Source organism: Biomphalaria glabrata, chromosome 13 (assembly GCF_947242115.1).
Source record: "Biomphalaria glabrata chromosome 13, xgBioGlab47.1, whole genome shotgun sequence".
In the NCBI taxonomy this organism is placed as follows: Eukaryota; Metazoa; Mollusca; class Gastropoda; family Planorbidae; genus Biomphalaria; species Biomphalaria glabrata.
In genome coordinates, this window is record NC_074723.1 from 25,444,228 (window position 1) to 25,463,007 (window position 18,780).

Below are 18,780 nucleotides of genomic sequence, written 5' to 3' on the forward strand. Positions count from 1 at the left end.
TCCCCCCCAACCCCCACTCCGAAAAAAATTCCTTGCTACGCCCATGGCTTGTAAATTAAATTAAATTTTCCTTCGTTTAAAAAAATATTTAGTATGCATATTTTAGTAACAAAAAATGTTGACTTTTAGGGTTTTACGCAATGCAGTCAATCTGGAGTATGTAACGAGATAAGGAGCACGCTTTAAGCGGATACTCTGGTCTGTAAGCCCCGACTGCCCTCCCTTAAATTCGCCCCTGATACTTGAACTAAGTCAATATTTTATATTTAAAATTAATATAAGTTGTCTACTTTTAGTGCAAGTGATTTAATATGTTGCAAAAGAAAAACAATATTTGTAAGTCTGTGAGTGAGGATTATTCAGATGTTGGCCCATTTAATTTTACTAAAGCAATTTATTCCCGAGACAAGATTAACGGGCTTTGGCACCGACAGACAAGTTTTCACACTAGGTTTCCCCGCGCTTTCTTTCCCAAGTCTGTGACCTCGGCTTCCTACGTTCACCAATGCCCAAGAAAGTATCGCACAGGCTCGCGTTGAAATGTCGGTGGCAGTGTTGTGACGGGGTACTGTATGTGTGTAGCTGTCAGGCAGTGCGCGTGTGTAGATGTGGCAGCTGTGTACAAGCTAGCAGAAGTGAGGCGATATACAAGGTGTATGCGAGATATTTAATGGATTTAAGGTTTCGGTACTGATGAATAATGTTCGTTTCTGTTCAAGGAAATTAATGTAAGGAGTCACATGTAAGTAGTCTAGGATAAATGTATAAGTGCACTTGAAACTAATATAAAATAATTATTTAGATCTATCGAGGAATTGCTTAGTATGAAAGTAACTCTATACAGAATATATTTTAAAAGGGTGAAGGAAAATGCAGGGTTCTGTTAGAATCTAGATCTACATCTAGCTATGTGAAAGACAACGATGACCTCCACACAACATGCCTAGTAGTTTGATAACACTGGTTGTGTTCTCCTGGCACCTTGTTAGGCTTGTAAGGCTAGAATGGTGTATTTAGATGATAGCCTAAACAGCAGACGAGATTTTCTCTTTCATGTTTCAATGCCACTTGTTGCTCCAGCTCTAAGAGCCTTGAAGCTGATAATAGTTTTGTGATTTATGACATGTTATCTCAGGCTGATAGATCTAGAGCTAGATTTGGTCTTCGTTTAGACTGCAAGAAACAGGCTTGATCAAAGTTTCTTTATCACTTAGACACTTAGAAATTGAACAGACCAATTTGTGATAACAAATCTTTTTTTTTTTTTTTTTGTGGATCGTCCTCGAGTAATTGTATAGTAGGGCTAGCTACCCTAGCCTGTAGAAAAACCACTAGCTACAGAAATACCAAACAGCAAATCAACATATGATCTGTAACTGAAGCTCTATAGATCTTATAGAGACCTGGTTACTATTTTATTACTAGACCGTCGTATATCAATCTCTCGACATATTTACTATAATTAGCAGATCTAGAATAATCTACATCTATACCTTATTTTTTTTTTATAAAGTATCATATATAACAAACATAGATCAAATAAACCTACGTAACCTTTCAGCTTGACTGTATTTAAATTAAAGCTAATTTGCTTTGTGATTAGTTGCTTAATTACTATGTGTGTATTAGTGTAACTAATTTTACTACTTAGGTAGGACCTAATCCAAGAGTGAATGTATAAATACAATGTTCTGGTGCCTAAGTCGCGAACTGCTTGCATGCCTGTACATTCCAACAATTCACATCTTGACAAGTATGTTTTGTGTTGGAACAGTTCTTACACATACCCCTCCCCCCTTTTTTTTTCAGTAGTAGATTTATTTGGTGATCTCGAGCTATATAGATCTCTCTTGATTTGTACTGTAGCTTTCCAGAAGACACATTTAATTTTTGTTTATCTACATTATATTCCTAAGGTCTCTGAAGCATTCATGTATCGACAATTCGACATATCACTAATTTTACCACATGCTGTTTACGAAAAAAAAAATTAACCAGTTACTACTTTCTGTGTACCTATAACAACACCTTTTTTTTTTGGTTGAAAACAATTTTTTTTATTCGCTATTTAGACCTAATATGGTTTTAAAACCGACATACCTAAAAGTTCAAGATTAACTTATCTTCCATTTTTAAGCACTATTTAAACTTTTTTTTACAAAGCTTATATCTACTCTGTCTGTCTGTCTGCCTGGTAAAATGTTTGTACACGACCTTTATAGGTCGCCACTAGCAGAGTGGTAAGCACGTTGGCCTGAGGAGGCGTGAGCCACGAGTTCGAATTCAGGTTGTCCCCCCCCCCCTTTTGTGTGTGTGTGTGCGTAAATCCTTTTAAAAAACAATGACGGTAAAATCCACTCAGATACGCCCTTCTTTCTCCCCCCCCCCCTAATTTTCTCAACTGGTCCAGATAAGTGATAGGATCATAGCGTAGTGAGAAAGCTTAAAGTACAAAATAGCACTAAACAACAACCATTGGTAAAAAATTATTAATCGCACAAACTCATTGGTACAATTACACTTCGTAAAAGCTTCTTTTTTTTTTTTTAAAGTATTTTAAAATGTTTTTCTTGTTTTGTGGTACATTTCTCCTTGGCGCGAAACTTGATTTTTGAGACATTGTATAAAATATACTTTTTTTTCACGTGAATGTAACATTGACTGAATACGTATTTTTTTTTGTGTGTGTAAAATTGTATTTTAAAAAATATAGGTATAACTTTATTATTTTGTGTGTTGAAAATGAAGGAAAAAAAAGAATAGAATTCTTGAGTGAGAGAGCGATACGATGCCTTCAATATTCAATGAAGAACTGGAAGTCAGCGATTGTTTATAAAATTATTTGTTTTACAGGTGGTGGCGGAACAGCTAAAAAAGTGAAATTAGACTTCTCAGTCCAGAAGCACGTGCTTGTGTGTGTGCTTGTGTGTGTGTGTTTGGGTCGAGGAGGTCAATATAAGCGAGCCGTTCTAATTCAACGTAGCGAACTAGAAATCATGGGACAAACTTATGTTAGAGGAGAGTTAGAATGGGATGGGGGTGTTAGGTCAAAATATTATGTAAGCGTTCAATGCCCAGGATGCATTATTTACAAAAAAAAAGCTCATGCTAAAAAGCATCAGAGAGCTTTTGAAATATTTTGATGAAGAGCTTAAAGTCGATGTCAGAGATTGTCTGTAAGCGAGCAGTGTCTATTAGATTCAACAGATTATACAATTAAAAGATGTATACAAGTAAAAAAGGACCAGCCCAAAACTAACATAGAGCCTATCAAATATAAAAAACAACAACTGAAAAGCAGAAGTACAGTCAGATAGTGTTAGGAAGACTTTTTGTGGAGAGGTTGGGGGGGGGGAGAGAAAATTGATACTCGAATTTACTGCACGGTCCAAGTTATAAGTAAGAAAAATATAGACAATATATAGCCTGGGGCCAAATCAACGGGCGTAGTCTGTGGATAATATTTGTGTCGCAATTCCATTTTGTTTTATTCAGATGTTTTTAAAGCCCCACACTTGCTATACGTTTACACCATACGTATTAAAACATTATAGATCTAATTACTTGTGTTTTATATTGACTTAAAAGAGTTCATTTATTTTATATAATACAGAAACTATAATGTAATAGAGAAGATGAAAATGAGGAAACATTGAAGAACTACGTGGTTTACATTACATTTGTGTAGCTCTCTCTACATGGGAAAAATAACTATATTTTCTAGCCTATTAACATTCTGTTTAATAAACTGAGCTTATTGAAAACAAAAAAGACAACAAAAAAAAACACAACAACAAAAAAAAAAACAACAATTTAACTTATTGATTTATATACCAAGAGATCTCTTCAACTAGCAAAGGGATTTGCATGAAATTTCGCACACAAGTTCCTTTCACAACATGTGCTTGCCAAGACACGGTTTTGACAGATTCGCTACCAGAACGCTAGAATTTACGAAAAAACCCTATTTTTCTTTTAAACCCTTGTATTTTATTTTTGGTATATCCCCTAAAAGCCGCAATCTATATATAAAGCATAAATAGGAAGCACAAAAATAACACTTCCGTATTTTTTAAAGCATATTTTCTTTCGTTTTCTCTGAGACAACTTATTGTTTAGTTGCACTACGTCATGTTTTCATTTCCGCTTCCTTTTAGACGCGGTCGAAGCACTAATAGTTTCAAACAGATGGATCTATTTCTTTTTTTTCCCAGATTGCTTAGATCCAGAGCTTTTTTTTTTGTGACGGTACGCACCGGTACGGCGTACCGGCACCTTTTTAATATGGGGAAAAATTATTACTTTTCTTGTATTTTAACGTTTATTATTAATTTATTAGTAGTTAAAAGTTAGGCTATCCTAACTAAGTACCGGCACCTATCTTTTTTTTTTCGAGGCAGCAAAGACTGTAATGATTTCTTGCGTGTCTAGGTACGATTATCAAGGTCTTTTCCTCTAAGACCTAAGACAAAGATCTAGTATTTAGTTATTAAAGCATTGCAATTAATTTTTTTTCTTAAGAACACACTTTTTCACTGAAATAATAAAATTCCGTAATAAAATATAATATTGAACATACATTTCCTTTACAGGGATATTGACAGTTAGCGTTTTGAATATCGACAATGAAGCCTTATGATTTAGTTTTGAATGTGTGGACTGCCAAGTCTCCGTGACGTGACTTTGTTTTATGAGATAAAAACAACAACAACAAAAAGATACAACCTAATAGTTTAGAGTTACTTAGAGACTTAGGTCCTTCCGCGTCGTTCGGTGCATACTGTCTCCACAGAGATTGGTCTTCCACATCTACAGTTAGACTTGTTTTTTCCGAAAAGTAAAAACAAAAATAAAAAAAAATAATTCTATAGCTGTTTAAAATATCTATTGATTAATTCCTTGACTGTGGAAGTGTACTTTCTATTTTGCTTTGATTTCTACATGCTGCTTGTTTAAGTATATTTGCTTGTATTTAATGTACTATTTTGTTTAATGTTATACCTCTCAAAGTGTCTCACTTCGATCAGTAGATATTTGCACAACTGACTCTGACTACGGAGTCATAGTTATCTTTACACTATTGACGGTTAACTATGGTGTCATGTGGCCACCACAACAACCAACCACCTTTACTTCCCCTAACGTATGCCAGGTACCCATTAGAGTTGGCTACACATTTGGGCGTCCGAAAAATAATTCCAGGCTTCACCAGGATTCGAACTCACCCAACGGTTCAGAAGCCAAATGTTTGTATCACTCGGCCACCACGCCCCAAATGGCAGGTTAGCCAAGCAGGTTAGAGAGTCGTGCTAATACTAATTAAAGGTTATCTAAACTGGTTAGTGAGTCGTGCTAATACTAATTAAAGGTTATCTAAACTGGTTAGTGAGTCTTGCCAATACTAATTAAAGGTTAGCTTAACTGGTTAGATAGTCGTGCTAATACTAATTAAAGGTTATCTAAACTGGTTAGTGAGTCGTGCTAATACTAATTAAATGTTATCTAAACTGGTTAGTGAGTCGTGCTAATACTAATTAAATGTTATCTAAACTGGTTAGTGAGTCGTGCTAATACTAATTAAAGGTTATCTAAACTGGTTAGATAGTCGTGCTAATACTAATTAAAGGTTAGCTTAACTGGTTAGATAGTCGTGCCAATACTAATTAAATGTTATCTAAACTGGTTAGATAGTCGTGCTAATACTAATTAAAGGTTATCTAAACTGGTTAGTGAGTCTTGCTAATAATAATTAAAGGTTATCTAAACTGGTTAGTGAGTCTTGCTAATAATAATTAAAGGTTATCTAAACTGGTTAGTCAGTCGTGCTAATAATAATTAAAGGTTATCTAAACTGGTTAGTCAGTCGTGCTAATACTAATTAAATGTTATCTAAACTGGTTAGTGAGTCGTGCTAATACTAATTAAAGGTTATCTAAACTGGTTAGTGAGTCGTGCTAATACTAATTAAAGGTTATCTAAACTGGTTAGTGAGTCGTGCTAATACTAACTAAAGGTTATCTAAACTGGTTAGTCAGTCGTGCTAATACTAATTAAAGGTTATCTAAACTGGTTAGTCAGTCGTGCTAATACTAATTAAAGGTTATCTAAACTGGTTAGTGAGTCGTGCTAATACTAATTAAAGGTTATCTAAACTGGTTAGTCAGTCGTGCTAATACTAATTAAATGTTATCTAAACTGGTTAGTCAGTCGTGCTAATACTAATTAAAGGTTATCTAAACTGGTTAGTCAGTCGTGCTAATACTAATTAAAGGTTATCTAAACTGGTTAGTCAGTCGTGCTAATACTAATTAAAGGTTATCTAAACTGGTTAGTGAGTCGTGCTAATACTAATTAAAGGTTATCTAAACTGGTTAGTGAGTCGTGCTAATACTAATTAAAGGTTATCTAAACTGGTTAGTGAGTCGTGCTAATACTAATTAAAGGTTATCTAAACTGGTTAGTGAGTCGTGCTAATACTAATTAAAGGTTATCTAAACTGGTTAGTGAGTCGTGCTAATACTAATTAAAGGTTATCTAAACTGGTTAGTGAGTCGTGCTAATACTAATTAAAGGTTATCTAAACTGGTTAGTCAGTCGTGCTAATACTAATTAAATGTTATCTAAACTGGTTAGTCAGTCGTGCTAATACTAATTAAAGGTTATCTAAACTGGTTAGTCAGTCGTGCTAATACTAATTAAAGGTTATCTAAACTGGTTAGTCAGTCGTGCTAATACTAATTAAAGGTTATCTAAACTGGTTAGTGAGTCGTGCTAATACTAATTAAAGGTTATCTAAACTGGTTAGTGAGTCGTGCTAATACTAATTAAAGGTTATCTAAACTGGTTAGTGAGTCGTGCTAATACTAATTAAAGGTTATCTAAACTGGTTAGTGAGTCGTGCTAATACTAATTAAAGGTTATCTAAACTGGTTAGTGAGTCGTGCTAATACTAATTAAAAGTTAGCTAAACTGGTTAGGGAGTCTTGCTTATACTAATTAAAAGGGAAAAAAAAGGAAAGATATATCAATATTTAATTGAGTATATACAATAAATCTGACATGTATCAATGAGGGTTCAAATAGTCTGTTTCACGTTACTTGTGTTTTGAATACTTTCACTATCGACAGGTTTCTGAGCTCTTCAAACCCTACAGTTGTTCTTGTTTCATAATTATATTGACATTCGAACTGAAACAGAATCATATCATTTTATTTGACCTTTCTATAGCAGAGGCGTTACCAGGCATTGTAAACATTCTCAAAACTGCATTCTTCTAAAGTCTGATGTATGAATGTTACAGTTACTTCAAGAATGCTTAGGCTATAAAAGCTATTTAACATGAGCTTGTCTTCATTTGTTGTTTTCAATTTATCTCTATCTATCTATCTATCTATCTATCTATCTATCTATCTATCTATCTATCTATCTATCTATCTATCTATCTATCTATCTATCTATCTATCTATCTATCTATCTATCTATCTATCTATCTATCTATCTATCTATCTATCTATCTATCTATCTATCTATCTATCTATCTATCTATCTATCTATCTATCTATCTATCTATCTATCTATCTATCTATCTATCTATCTATCTATCTATCTATCTATCTATCTATCTATCTATCTATCTATCTATCTATCTATCTATCTATCTATCTATCTATCTATCTATCTATCTATCTATCTATCTATCTATCTATCTATCTATCTTTACTAACTTTACTAACTTTAGCAACAAATATTATTGCACTCATGTTATGACAAAATGGTAAATTATGTTTACCCAGACACTACATTATGGGCTTTCACTGTTCTAGAAAGAAGATTGCTATTCATAGACCTTAGATTAGGCGTAAAGAGGGATTAAAATGCTGGAACATTTTGTAGACTTCAGCATATATTTACTTGACTATTCCCATGTTAGAGTCAAAACTTGCAAACGTATCTATACGTAAAAAAAGCTAAATAAATGCTTAGAACAAAAGTTACAAATGTAAAACAAAATAGTTAAATGAGAGTTGAGATCAGTGGTGTAGCTTGGATGGGGGAGGGGGAGGGATAATTAGAAAATCTCCCCTGGCCCCTATTTGAGGGGGGCCCAAAATGAGTGTTTTTTATATTAAATATTACGCCAAATGCAGGACCATCCAAAGAGGTCAACCCCCCCCGGACCCCCAAATGATGAACAATATCCTAATCAGGTTGATTGAGCTTATAACTTTTGTTTAAAATTAAATAACAAAAAATCAATGACTTGGAAAATGTTGACGAGATTTTATAAGTGTGTTGATGTCCATCTCAATGTTTGTAGGTAGGAACCACAAATCTCAAAGAGCAAATATTTCTTGTTGGTATCTTGTGTAATAGACATATTAAACATAGGGAGGGGCAAGTGGATTTGTATTAAAATTATCCGATTGGATAAACTGGCTTTTAGCGAATAAGTTATTTTATTTGTATAGAATTTCAATTTTTCTGCGAACCTCCATACGGTCTAGGGGGTTCGCGGACCACAGTTTGAGACCCACTGTTCTATTGCATGATTATAATCTACTTAGTGCTCAAGCCTTGATTAGTTTCTACTTCGATCCCTACTGTAGAAAGTTTACGTCCAGAAAGACTCGGCATTGAAGACTAACATTATGCTATGGTATAGGATTTTTTAAAAACACTAACATTTGTGTGATTTCTTGTTTCTCGAATGAATTAATAACATATATGTTGACCGACATCCGTTTGTCTGTTAGGGTTAGGGTTACGAAAACTATCGTTTGAAAGCTGTACACACGTTATTACTATAGTTCCTCTAGTTTTCCAGAAAGAATTATCTATTGGAAATGAAGTAGGAACAGTCTTTGATAGGGTGGAACAATTAACTCTTTGTTATTGGCTGGCTACTGGATAACAAAACGATCTGATAGGTGTATCATATAGCACCCCCCACATGGAGTATTGGTTTTCAGTTACAGAATCGACTGTTGCAAACTATTGTAAATAAAGTATCAGACTCATTCGACTCTATTTCTCTTACTTTCTAATAGATTTTGTAGCCACTTGTTCCTTAGTATGTGCTGTAGTTCTTCCCTTGACTAGAACTGCATATTAAGGTCAACATTCCCGAATCTTTGTTGTTGTTGTTGTCTTATTGTTCCAGTCCATGGTGGAAGGCTGAATACAAATGTTTTATCCCGTATCTAAATATACAATAGCTAGTGTTTTGGTGTAGACAGAGTATCGACAAAATTGATAAGCAAATTATTGTAATAAACCATATAATATTTTTTTTTTACCTTTTCAGCATTGTAGAATCAAATTTCTAAGCTAACGCAAATAGCATTAAAGAATTTTTTTAAAAAAGCTATACAAGTAACTTAAGACAAATAAAATATAGACAAATAAAATACTTTAAAAAAAACAACAACTTGTGACTGTTTCGTAAGAGCCAATAGTTTACTCTTATTAGCCAAACAGGTTCATTGAGCTTATAACTTTTGTTTAAAATTAAATAAAAAAAATAAATGACTTGGAAAATGTTGACGAAATTTTATAAGTGTGTTGATGTCCGTCTCAATGTTTGTAGGTAGGAACCACAAATCTCAAAGTGCAAATATTTCTTGTTGGTATCTTGTGTAATAGACATAATGAACGTAGGGAGGGGCAAGTTGATTTTTATTAAAATTATCCTATTGGATAATTTCAACCTACCTGATATAAATTGGAAAACACTTACCATAGATAAACACCAAAACCTTAAGGACATAAATGAGCTTTCCATAGAAACTTTACACAACCTAAGTTTAGATCAAATCATTAAAAAGCCAACTAGATTAAACAACACATAAGATCTCTTCTTAACCAACAGACCTGGATTAGTAGTAGATTATGATATTATCCCTGGTCTATCAGACCATGATATCATTAAAATACACAGTCAGATAAAAGCAGTAACCAATACAAAACCCAGAAGAAAAATCTTACTCTGGAACAAATGCAACCTAACACAACTACACCAAGCTACATTAAACTTTCAACAAACATTCTTATCAGAAAAAGACATTAACCAACCAGTCGATGACCTATGGAATTTCATTAAAAACTATCTTAAAAACATTTTAGAAAATCATATACCAACTCAATACACACTACACAAAATAAATAAATGCTATTTTAATAATAGATTAAAGAAGCTTTGTAAACAGAAGGAAAACCTATATAGAAAATTTAATGAAACTAAGGCAGAAAGAGTTTATAAAAAGTTAAATAAAAAAGAAACATCTAACCCAAAAAGTAAGCAGACAGCTGCAGACTGAATACATAAGCAATGTCATATCGTAAGATAACAACAAAAACCTTTGGTCATACATTAAGTCTAAGAAAATGGAAACAACAGGCGTAGCGCCATTAAAAGGAGAAGACAACTCAACACATAATGATAATGAAATTAAAGCTAACATCCTAAAAATACTTTGCATCAGCATTCTCAGCCCCAGGAGACAAAGACATATTACTTAATTTGAACCAAGTGGACAACATAGAAGATATAGAAGTACAAGAAAAGGGAATCCAAAAACTATTAGCCAACATCAAGCCGAATAAAGCATCTGGACCTGATGGTATTCCAGCTAGATTACTCAAAGAACTAATCAATGAGCTAGCACCAGTGTTCAAAATACTTTTTCAGGCATCTCTTAACCAAGGCAGAGTACCAAGGGACTGGAAAGAAGATAATGTCACCCCCCCCCCCATTTAAAAAAAGCATCACATGTAATATCCTAGAACACATAATATGTAGCAACATCATAAACCAAACATAATGTCCTTACTCCATACCAAAATGGCTTTAGGAAAAAAAGATAATGTGAAACACAAATAATAGGACTAATTGATGATTTTTAAAAAGGTTTAGAATATTAGATGATAGTGAGCAATTAGATGCTATCTTACTAGATTTTTCCAAGGCTTTTGACAAAGTTCACCACCATAGTTTGCTTAAAAAATTAAAATATTTTGGCATTGATGGTCAATTGCATCAGTGGATTAAAGATTTTCTGGTAGGGAGAGAACAAACTGTAATAATAAATGGCTCTAAATCAACACCAATAACAGTAAACTCAGGTGTACCTCAAGGAACAGTCTCAGGTCCATTACTATTTTAAATTTACATAAATGATTTACCAAATTGCATTAGTTCAGGAACAAAAGTCAGATTATTTGCAGACGATTGCATAATATATAGAACAATAAGAACAACACAAGACACAGATATTTTACAAAGAGAATTAGATGAATTACAGAAATGGGAATCAATTTGGAGCATGTCTTTCCACCCAGAAAAAATGTCAGTTACTAAGAGTAACAAAAAATACTAAAACAAATTAATTCCACTTATCTTATTCATGGTAAACCAGTAACACAGACTAAAAACGCAAATACCTAGGTGTTATAATAAATGAAAAATTGTCATGGAATCCCCATATTGATGAAACTATCAAAAAATCAAACAAAGCATCAGGGTTTATTAAAAGAAATTTCTATAAATCAAATAAGAACATAAAACTAAAATGTTATTTAACCTTGGTTAGGCCAATAATAGAATATGCATCCTCTGTTTGGGACCCCTCAACTCAAGAAAACATTAAGAAACTGGAACAGACACAAAATAGAGCAGTGAGATTCATAACAAACGAATATTCACATTTGACTAGAGTAACACCTTTAGTCAAATCACTAAATTTAGAAAGCCTTCAGGATAGAAGACTTAAAAGTAAAGTAGCAATTATGCATAAAACACTGAACCATAATCTTCAAATACAAAAACAAAATTTAATAAAATACTCAGAAAGACACAAAGATGGAGTTCCATATCTCGTTCGATATTCTAGGACAAATTTGTACAAATGCTCTTTCTTCCCTAGCGCTATTAGAGCATGGAATGGGTTGCCTGAGCTAGCCAGGAAAACCAGTGACTTGGCAGAATTTAGGTCATTGGTAAATATGCTTGACAAAATGCATGACGCGTAGGACGTAATCTATCTTCTTTTTTTGAAGTAACGTCTGTATGATATGATAAGAAAAGAATTTTAAAAAAATTGAACGTTTTCTAGCCCGCCCTAAATGGCCCTCCCCTCCTGGTTAAGCATATGTATCAATGTACTCTCGAGTCAGAGTATACAGCTATAGATCTAGACCAAGAAGACGTTGCGCAAAATGTTACTGAACGTCTTAATGAACTCTTGAATGAATAGGACCTAGAGGGTGAGCAAGAAGGAGGTATCTGTTGAATGAATAGGACCTAGAGGGTGAGCAAGAAGGAGGTATCTGTTGAATGAATAGGACCTAGAGGGTGAGCAAGAAGGAGGTATCTGTTGAATGAATAGGACCTAGAGGGTGAGCAAGAAGGAGGTATCTGTTGAATGAATAGGACCAAGAGGGTGAGCAAGAAGGAGGTATCTGTTGAATGAATAGGACCTAGAGGGTGAGCAAGAAGGAGGTATCTGTTGAATGAATAGGACCTAGAGGGTGAGCAAGAAGGAGGTATCTGTTGAATGAATAGGACCTAGAGGGTGAGCAAGAAGGAGGTATCTGTTGAATGAATAGGACCTAGAGGGTGAGCAAGAAGGAGGTATCTGTTGAATGAATAGGACCTAGAGGGTGAGCAAGAAGGAGGTATCTGTTGAATGAATAGGACCTAGAGGGTGAGCAAGAAGGAGGTATCTGTTGAATGAATAGGACCTAGAGGGTGAGCAAGAAGGAGGTATCTGTTGAATGAATAGGACCTAGAGGGTGAGCGAGAAGGAGGTATCTGTTGAATGAATAGGACCAAGAGGGTGAGCAAGAAGGAGGTATCTGTTGAATGAATAGGACCTAGAGGGTGAGTGTAACAACACTTGTGCCAGATGTAACAACATGCACGATGTTACGATGTGTTGTTATGCCGGGGATTTTACTTGAATTCAATAGTTAACAAAAATGACGATCTAGAATGACAATTGACGATTCTTTGATAAAATAAAACTCTGGAACTTTATTAAATACAACGTAAGTACAGTTTATGTACAAATTACAAATCAATGAATATGGAACACATTACAAAGGCTTTTCAAACAGAGCTCCTAGAAACGTGACTAGCTACAAGAACATTATTTTATCGACTGACTTTACCTTCTTACTACCGCCAATTCTCTGGCGCTAACTCTTTTCAAAAATGTCTTTGTTTAAATTCAAATCAACCAATAGATTTCAAACATACTAATTACGTCCCTTGGGTAAATCCTGACTTGAACGTCAAGTGTCTAAATTTGAGGATTAAATCCCGAGACTCATGTCGAGGGCTTATATTACTTTCAAAAGTGAAATGTACAAACAATTCTATAATGTAATCTGTGACATATTACCCCCCTCTCCATTTAGCATTTGTATGGTAATAAAAATGCTCGTATGTATTAAAATTATTTAAATATACACAAAATACCATATGAAATTATAGAAAAATGGTTGAGGTAACATATGACAAAATAAAGTCAACTTGGAGATAAAAAATATGTAAATGCAGTGAATAAAATTATTGATGACTTTGAATACCTGTCTCACTATTCAAGTGGTTATGAAAATTGAGACAATGCTTGTCATGAACAATATCAAAAGTTGTACAAAGCATAATTCTTGGATTGAATGAGTTACTTCTCTTCATGATGAAATTAAAATATGACATAACTCATTTGTGAAAATGTGTACATGGAAAAAAATAATTGTGATAGTACATGACAATCTTCTGAGAAAATAATACTCAATGTGATATAAATCTCAACATGAAAAATTCCAATTGTCTGTCATGTATCTGTACTATCATAATAGGATATATGCAATAATAATATACCTGAAATAAAATGCTCATGATTTAAAAATTAAAATGTCTGATGCATGTCATATGCAAAGATGCTGAAACATAATTAAAAAGTATCTTGAATGAGTGACCTTCCTCAGTGGGTTGCTTGGTGCTAAAATAAATGAAACATCTGATATAGAATACCTGTTGAAAAAAATATGTGGAAGAAAAATATATATACAATTATGTTAAGAATTAAATACATCTGGAAAGTGTGTCAGCGAAGACATTCTCACGTCCAGGAATTGTCTTGACCTCAAATTGGTAGTCTGTAAGTTGTAGACTCCAACGAGTTAAACGACTGTTCGCTAACTTCTTTGAGTTTAGAAATGCTAGTGGTGCATGATCAGTTAGGAGTGTGAAATGGGCACCTAGTAGATATCTGGAGAACTTGGCAATGGCCCATACAATGGCTAGACATTCCCGTTCGATGGTTGAGTATCTGGTTTCAGCTGGTGACAACCTCCTGCTGATGAAAAATACTGGGTGCAAAGTCTCTTGGCATTCCTGTGAAGTGTCTTGGTATTTCTGCATTATGCATGCACCTATAGCTGAAGATGAAGCATCTGTGGCGAGGTAAAATTGCTTCTCTGGATTCGGAAGTTTGAGAATAGTGTCTCTTGAGAATTCAGCTTTAATGTTCTCGATAGTGGTATGTAGCTTTGTAGACCATGGAATCTTCGTTGGTTGTCCTTTTTTAGTGAGTTCAATCAATGGAGCTATGAGTGCTGTGTAACCTGGTATGAAATGTCTGTAGAAATTACACAGACCCAAAATACTTCTCACTTGCTTTTTACTGGTGGGGACTTTGATGTCTAGTATGCGTTGAATAATGTTCTCTTGTGGTCTCAGCGAATTGTAGCTGACTTTATAACCCAGGAAGGATATTTCTGACATGGCTAGTTCTACCTTACTAGGCTTTATGGTAAAACCATGTTGTTTCAGTATGCTGAAAACTTCTTGTAGCCCTTTGATATGTTCGTTCCATGTCTTATGGAATATGCAAATGTCATCTATATATGACACTGTGTCGGAGCGATTGCCTAGTATGCTGTGAATGGCTCTATTAAAGGTGCTGCTGGCGTTGACTAGACCAAATGGCATGAAGTTGAAATGGAATAGCCCATAAGCTGTGGTGAATGCCGTAAACTGTTTGCATTCTTGTCTGACTGGTATTTGGTAATAACCTCTGGACAGGTCTATTTTGGTGAAGAACTTTGCCTCTGAAAACTTGGTCATAAGATCTTCAGGATTTGGCATAGGATATGAGTCGAGTTGGGTTATTTTGTTCAACTGTCTGAAGTCGACACACATTCTTGGAGTTGTCGTTTGCTTTCGTTTGACAAGAACTATTGGTGCAGCATATGGAGAGTTGGAATGTTCAATGATTCCTTGCTCTAATAGTTGATTAATTTCTTGTTTAAGAAAGTCTCTGTAGTGTACTGGTAATGGATAAGGTCTTGCTTTAGTAGGCTTGGAATCAGTAAGTATTATATTGTGTTCCGCAATTGACGTTTTGCCTGGAACATCTGTGAATATTTCTGAATTTTCTTTGAGAATGGTAGTCAGTTCTTTCTGCTTTTGCGGTGTCATTGAATTGAGTTTGATGTCTTGCCAAAATTCAGTTTGTTTGGTAGTTGTTTGTGGCATATTGATGTCGTCAAATTCAGACGTGTCATTTTCATCTTCTTCTGGTATGACTGCAAGACATGATATGGCTCTTTCATTTTGTTCTGGGCTTGTGGAACCTTCAGTTATTGTGTTATATTTTTGTAACATGTTGACGTGATAGATTTTCTTTTTGTTGTGTATGTCTATCTCATAATCAACATCTGTTATCTTTCTGAGTATGGGGAATGGACCTTGCCATTTGATGAATAGTCTGTTGCTTTTGTCTGGTAGTAACAGACATACTTGATCTCCTGGTTCAAATTGTTTCAGTGTTCTGTTTCCATTGACTCTCATTCTGGTATTGGAGTTTGCTATGGCTGTGGCTTCATTTGCTTTTTCACATGCAGATATGACTATGTTTCTGGTATCTTGCACATGTTGAAACGCTGTCTTGGTTTCTGATGAGATTGAGTTTTGGCGAATAATAGCTTCTTTGAGGATTGCCATTGGTCCTCGTGGGTTGGCGCCATAAACCATCTCGAAAGGTGAGAATCCTGTGGTTTCTTGAGGACTTTCTCTGTATGCAAACAGAGCTGCTGGTAGCAATAAGTCCCAATTCTGCGGATTGTCGTGTGCTATTTTTGAAATGCACCTCTTCAAAGTACCGTTGAATCGTTCGCAAAGCCCGTTGCTTTGGGGATGATAGGGCGTTGTGAACTTCATCTTGATGTGGTACATGTTCATGAAGCCTTTGGTAATGTCAGCTGTGAACTGTGTGCCTCTGTCAGAGAGGATAACTTCTGGGAAACCAATTCTGGAAAATATCTCTGACAAAGCTCTGGTTATGTCAAGTGCTGTAATGTTGACTAGAGGTACTGCTTCTGTCCATCTTGTACATGTGTCAATCAATGTCAGGACATATCGATGGTTTCTTGCTGAAGCTACTGGCATAGGACCAATCAAATCAACTGAGACTTTTTGGAATGGCTTGTCTGTCAATTCCATATCTTGAATTGGTGCCTGTGATTTGTTGTTCTTAGGTCCTTTGACTTGGCAAATATGACATGACTTCACGTATTTCTTGACGTCTTTAATGATACTTGGCCAATAAAATTCTTTGAGGATTCTGGCTTTAGTTTTGACTACACCCATATGGCTGGCGTGTGGAATGTTATGTCCTGTTGCCAGTATTTCTTTCCTGTATTTCTGTGGCACTATTATTTGCTGAATGGTATTGTCTTTATGCATGGCATTCTTCACCAGGAGGCCATCTTGAAAATATGGTTTATTTGGTAGATTCAGCTGTTTGTTTGCTTGAGCCTTCTGATAAAGTATTCGCAATGTTGGATCTCGTTTCTGTTCTTCTTTGAAGTCATCATGTGTGAAATATGACTTGTCTTGATGGACTTCAGTTTGACTAGTTAGAGTTCTTGTATCATTGTTAGAGACTCTGGGCATGTCGTCTTGTTCTTCAAAGTTCAACAATGGACATTCGGGAATTGGAGGTGGACTTATGACCGGTAGGGATGGGCTTGATGTAGCTGGGGGTGTCCATGTTGAGTGTTCTTGATTGTTGCTGGCTACTGGACTAGTAACTGGTTCTGTTGCATTCTGCATATCTTGAGTAATTGAGGTAGCCATGTGATTATTTTGGCTAACTTGTTCAGGTGCCAAATGTTCTTGTTGTCTGGACATGGATCTTGTCATTACTGCTAAACATTTTTGACCTTGCTCTATGGCATTTGTCCATTCAGTAAGTTCTTGAGGAGTGCATTCTTTAACTCCTTCTATGTTTCCAATGATTAGGTCCACTGGTAGATTGGGTGTTACTAATGCTTTTGTTTGACCACTGAAGAATGGTGTGGTAACATAAATGATGGCTTCAGGCAACTTGCTGACAGTTCCGTTGAATGCAGTGGCTTGGACGTGGTTGCCTGTGAAACGGTTTGCGTGTACGAAGCGTTCATGTACTAATGTGGACGTGCTTCCGGTGTCACGAAGAACTTCCACCTTCTTGTCTCCTACAAAGCCTGGATAAAATTTGAGACCATTGGACTTTGCAATGACTGTCATAGTTGAATGCTCATTGTAATAGCTTCTGTTATATGAGCTTCTGTTTGGCATATATTGTGGTCTGGAGTCCTGTGAATGACTTCTGTAGCGAGGTTTGTTGTTATCTGGTTTATTATTTCCAGGTGTTTTGTTGAGATTGTATTGCTCTCTATTGCTGTATCTTTGAGTTGGTGATGTGGGTCTATCAAAATTTTGATTTTTGGAGACTGCCAGTTTTTTCCAACATTCATGAGTTTGGTGACCCTTTTTATGGCAATACGAACATTCTGTGGTTCTGCTGCGGCATTGAGATGTGAAATGCCCTAGTTTATGACATTTGTTGCATTTGACTTTGTCATCTGACTTATATCTTGCATTTTTGTCTTGAGCAAAGCAGACAAAATTTTCTTCAACAGATGGTTTGACTGACTTGTTTGGATAGGCTGCTCTATATTGTCTGATGATCTTGGTTAATGTCTGTATATCAGTAGGATTTCTCTCTATAATATAGGATTGAATATCTTCTGAGTGAGCATGGGTGATGTTGTCGATAATAATATGTTGACGAAGAGCTTGGTAACTTTCTTCTATTTTTGCCATGGATACCCATCTATCAAACCACATTGACATATTAGCTACAAAAATTTGAGGATCATCATTTTGCTGTGGCCTTTCATTATAAAATTTCTTTCTATAGTTGGCTGAAGTTGCTCCGTATTGGCGCAGTAGAGCTTCCTTGATATCAGAGTAAGTGCTGCGTTCATTGATTGACAGTTGTGAGCAAATGTTGACAGCTTTGCCAGTCAAGAGGGTAAGGAGTGAGCTCGACCAATGTGCTTCAGGTAGACCGGATGTTGTAGCTATTTCTTCAAATCTTATGAGATACGAGTCCATATTGTCAATGTTTTCGTTGAAAGCCGATATTTTGTTCATTAATCTGTATTTGTCAAACATATTTGATTGACCTTGAATTGGAATGCTTTCTTTATTTTCTTTATTTTGTTTTTCGAATTCCATTTTTTCTTTTTCATGTTGCCTTTGTTTCTCGGCTTCTTGCCTTTGTTTCTCGGCGTCTTGCAATTTTTTTTCTTCTAATTGCATGCGTTTTTCAGATTCTTGCTCTTGGTATTCTTTTTCTTCTTGTTTCTCTGCCCACTGCCACTGGTCTGGTTTTGGGATATGCTTTTCTTTGGCTAATTCTATTAATTCGAAGAATCGTTGTGTT

The 18,780-nt window shown here is 35.3% G+C and overlaps 1 protein-coding gene across 7 annotated transcripts in view; it reads left to right on the top strand.

Annotated features, from left to right (window-relative positions):
* Positions 1 to 505: 505 nt before the first annotated feature.
* The window catches only part of LOC106074013 (high affinity cGMP-specific 3',5'-cyclic phosphodiesterase 9A-like), a 132,361-nt gene continuing 114,086 nt past the window's right edge, over positions 506 to 18,780 (top strand). For 3 of the 7 annotated variants that reach the window (XM_056009096.1, XM_056009095.1, XM_056009100.1), the window contains exon 1: positions 508 to 742. The gene's annotated coding sequence lies outside the window, so the exon portion shown is untranslated. Of the gene's footprint in view, positions 743 to 18,780 lie in introns of all 7 variants that reach the window. The other 4 variants (XM_056009099.1, XM_056009098.1, XM_056009101.1 and 1 more) reach the window with 3 other exon arrangements.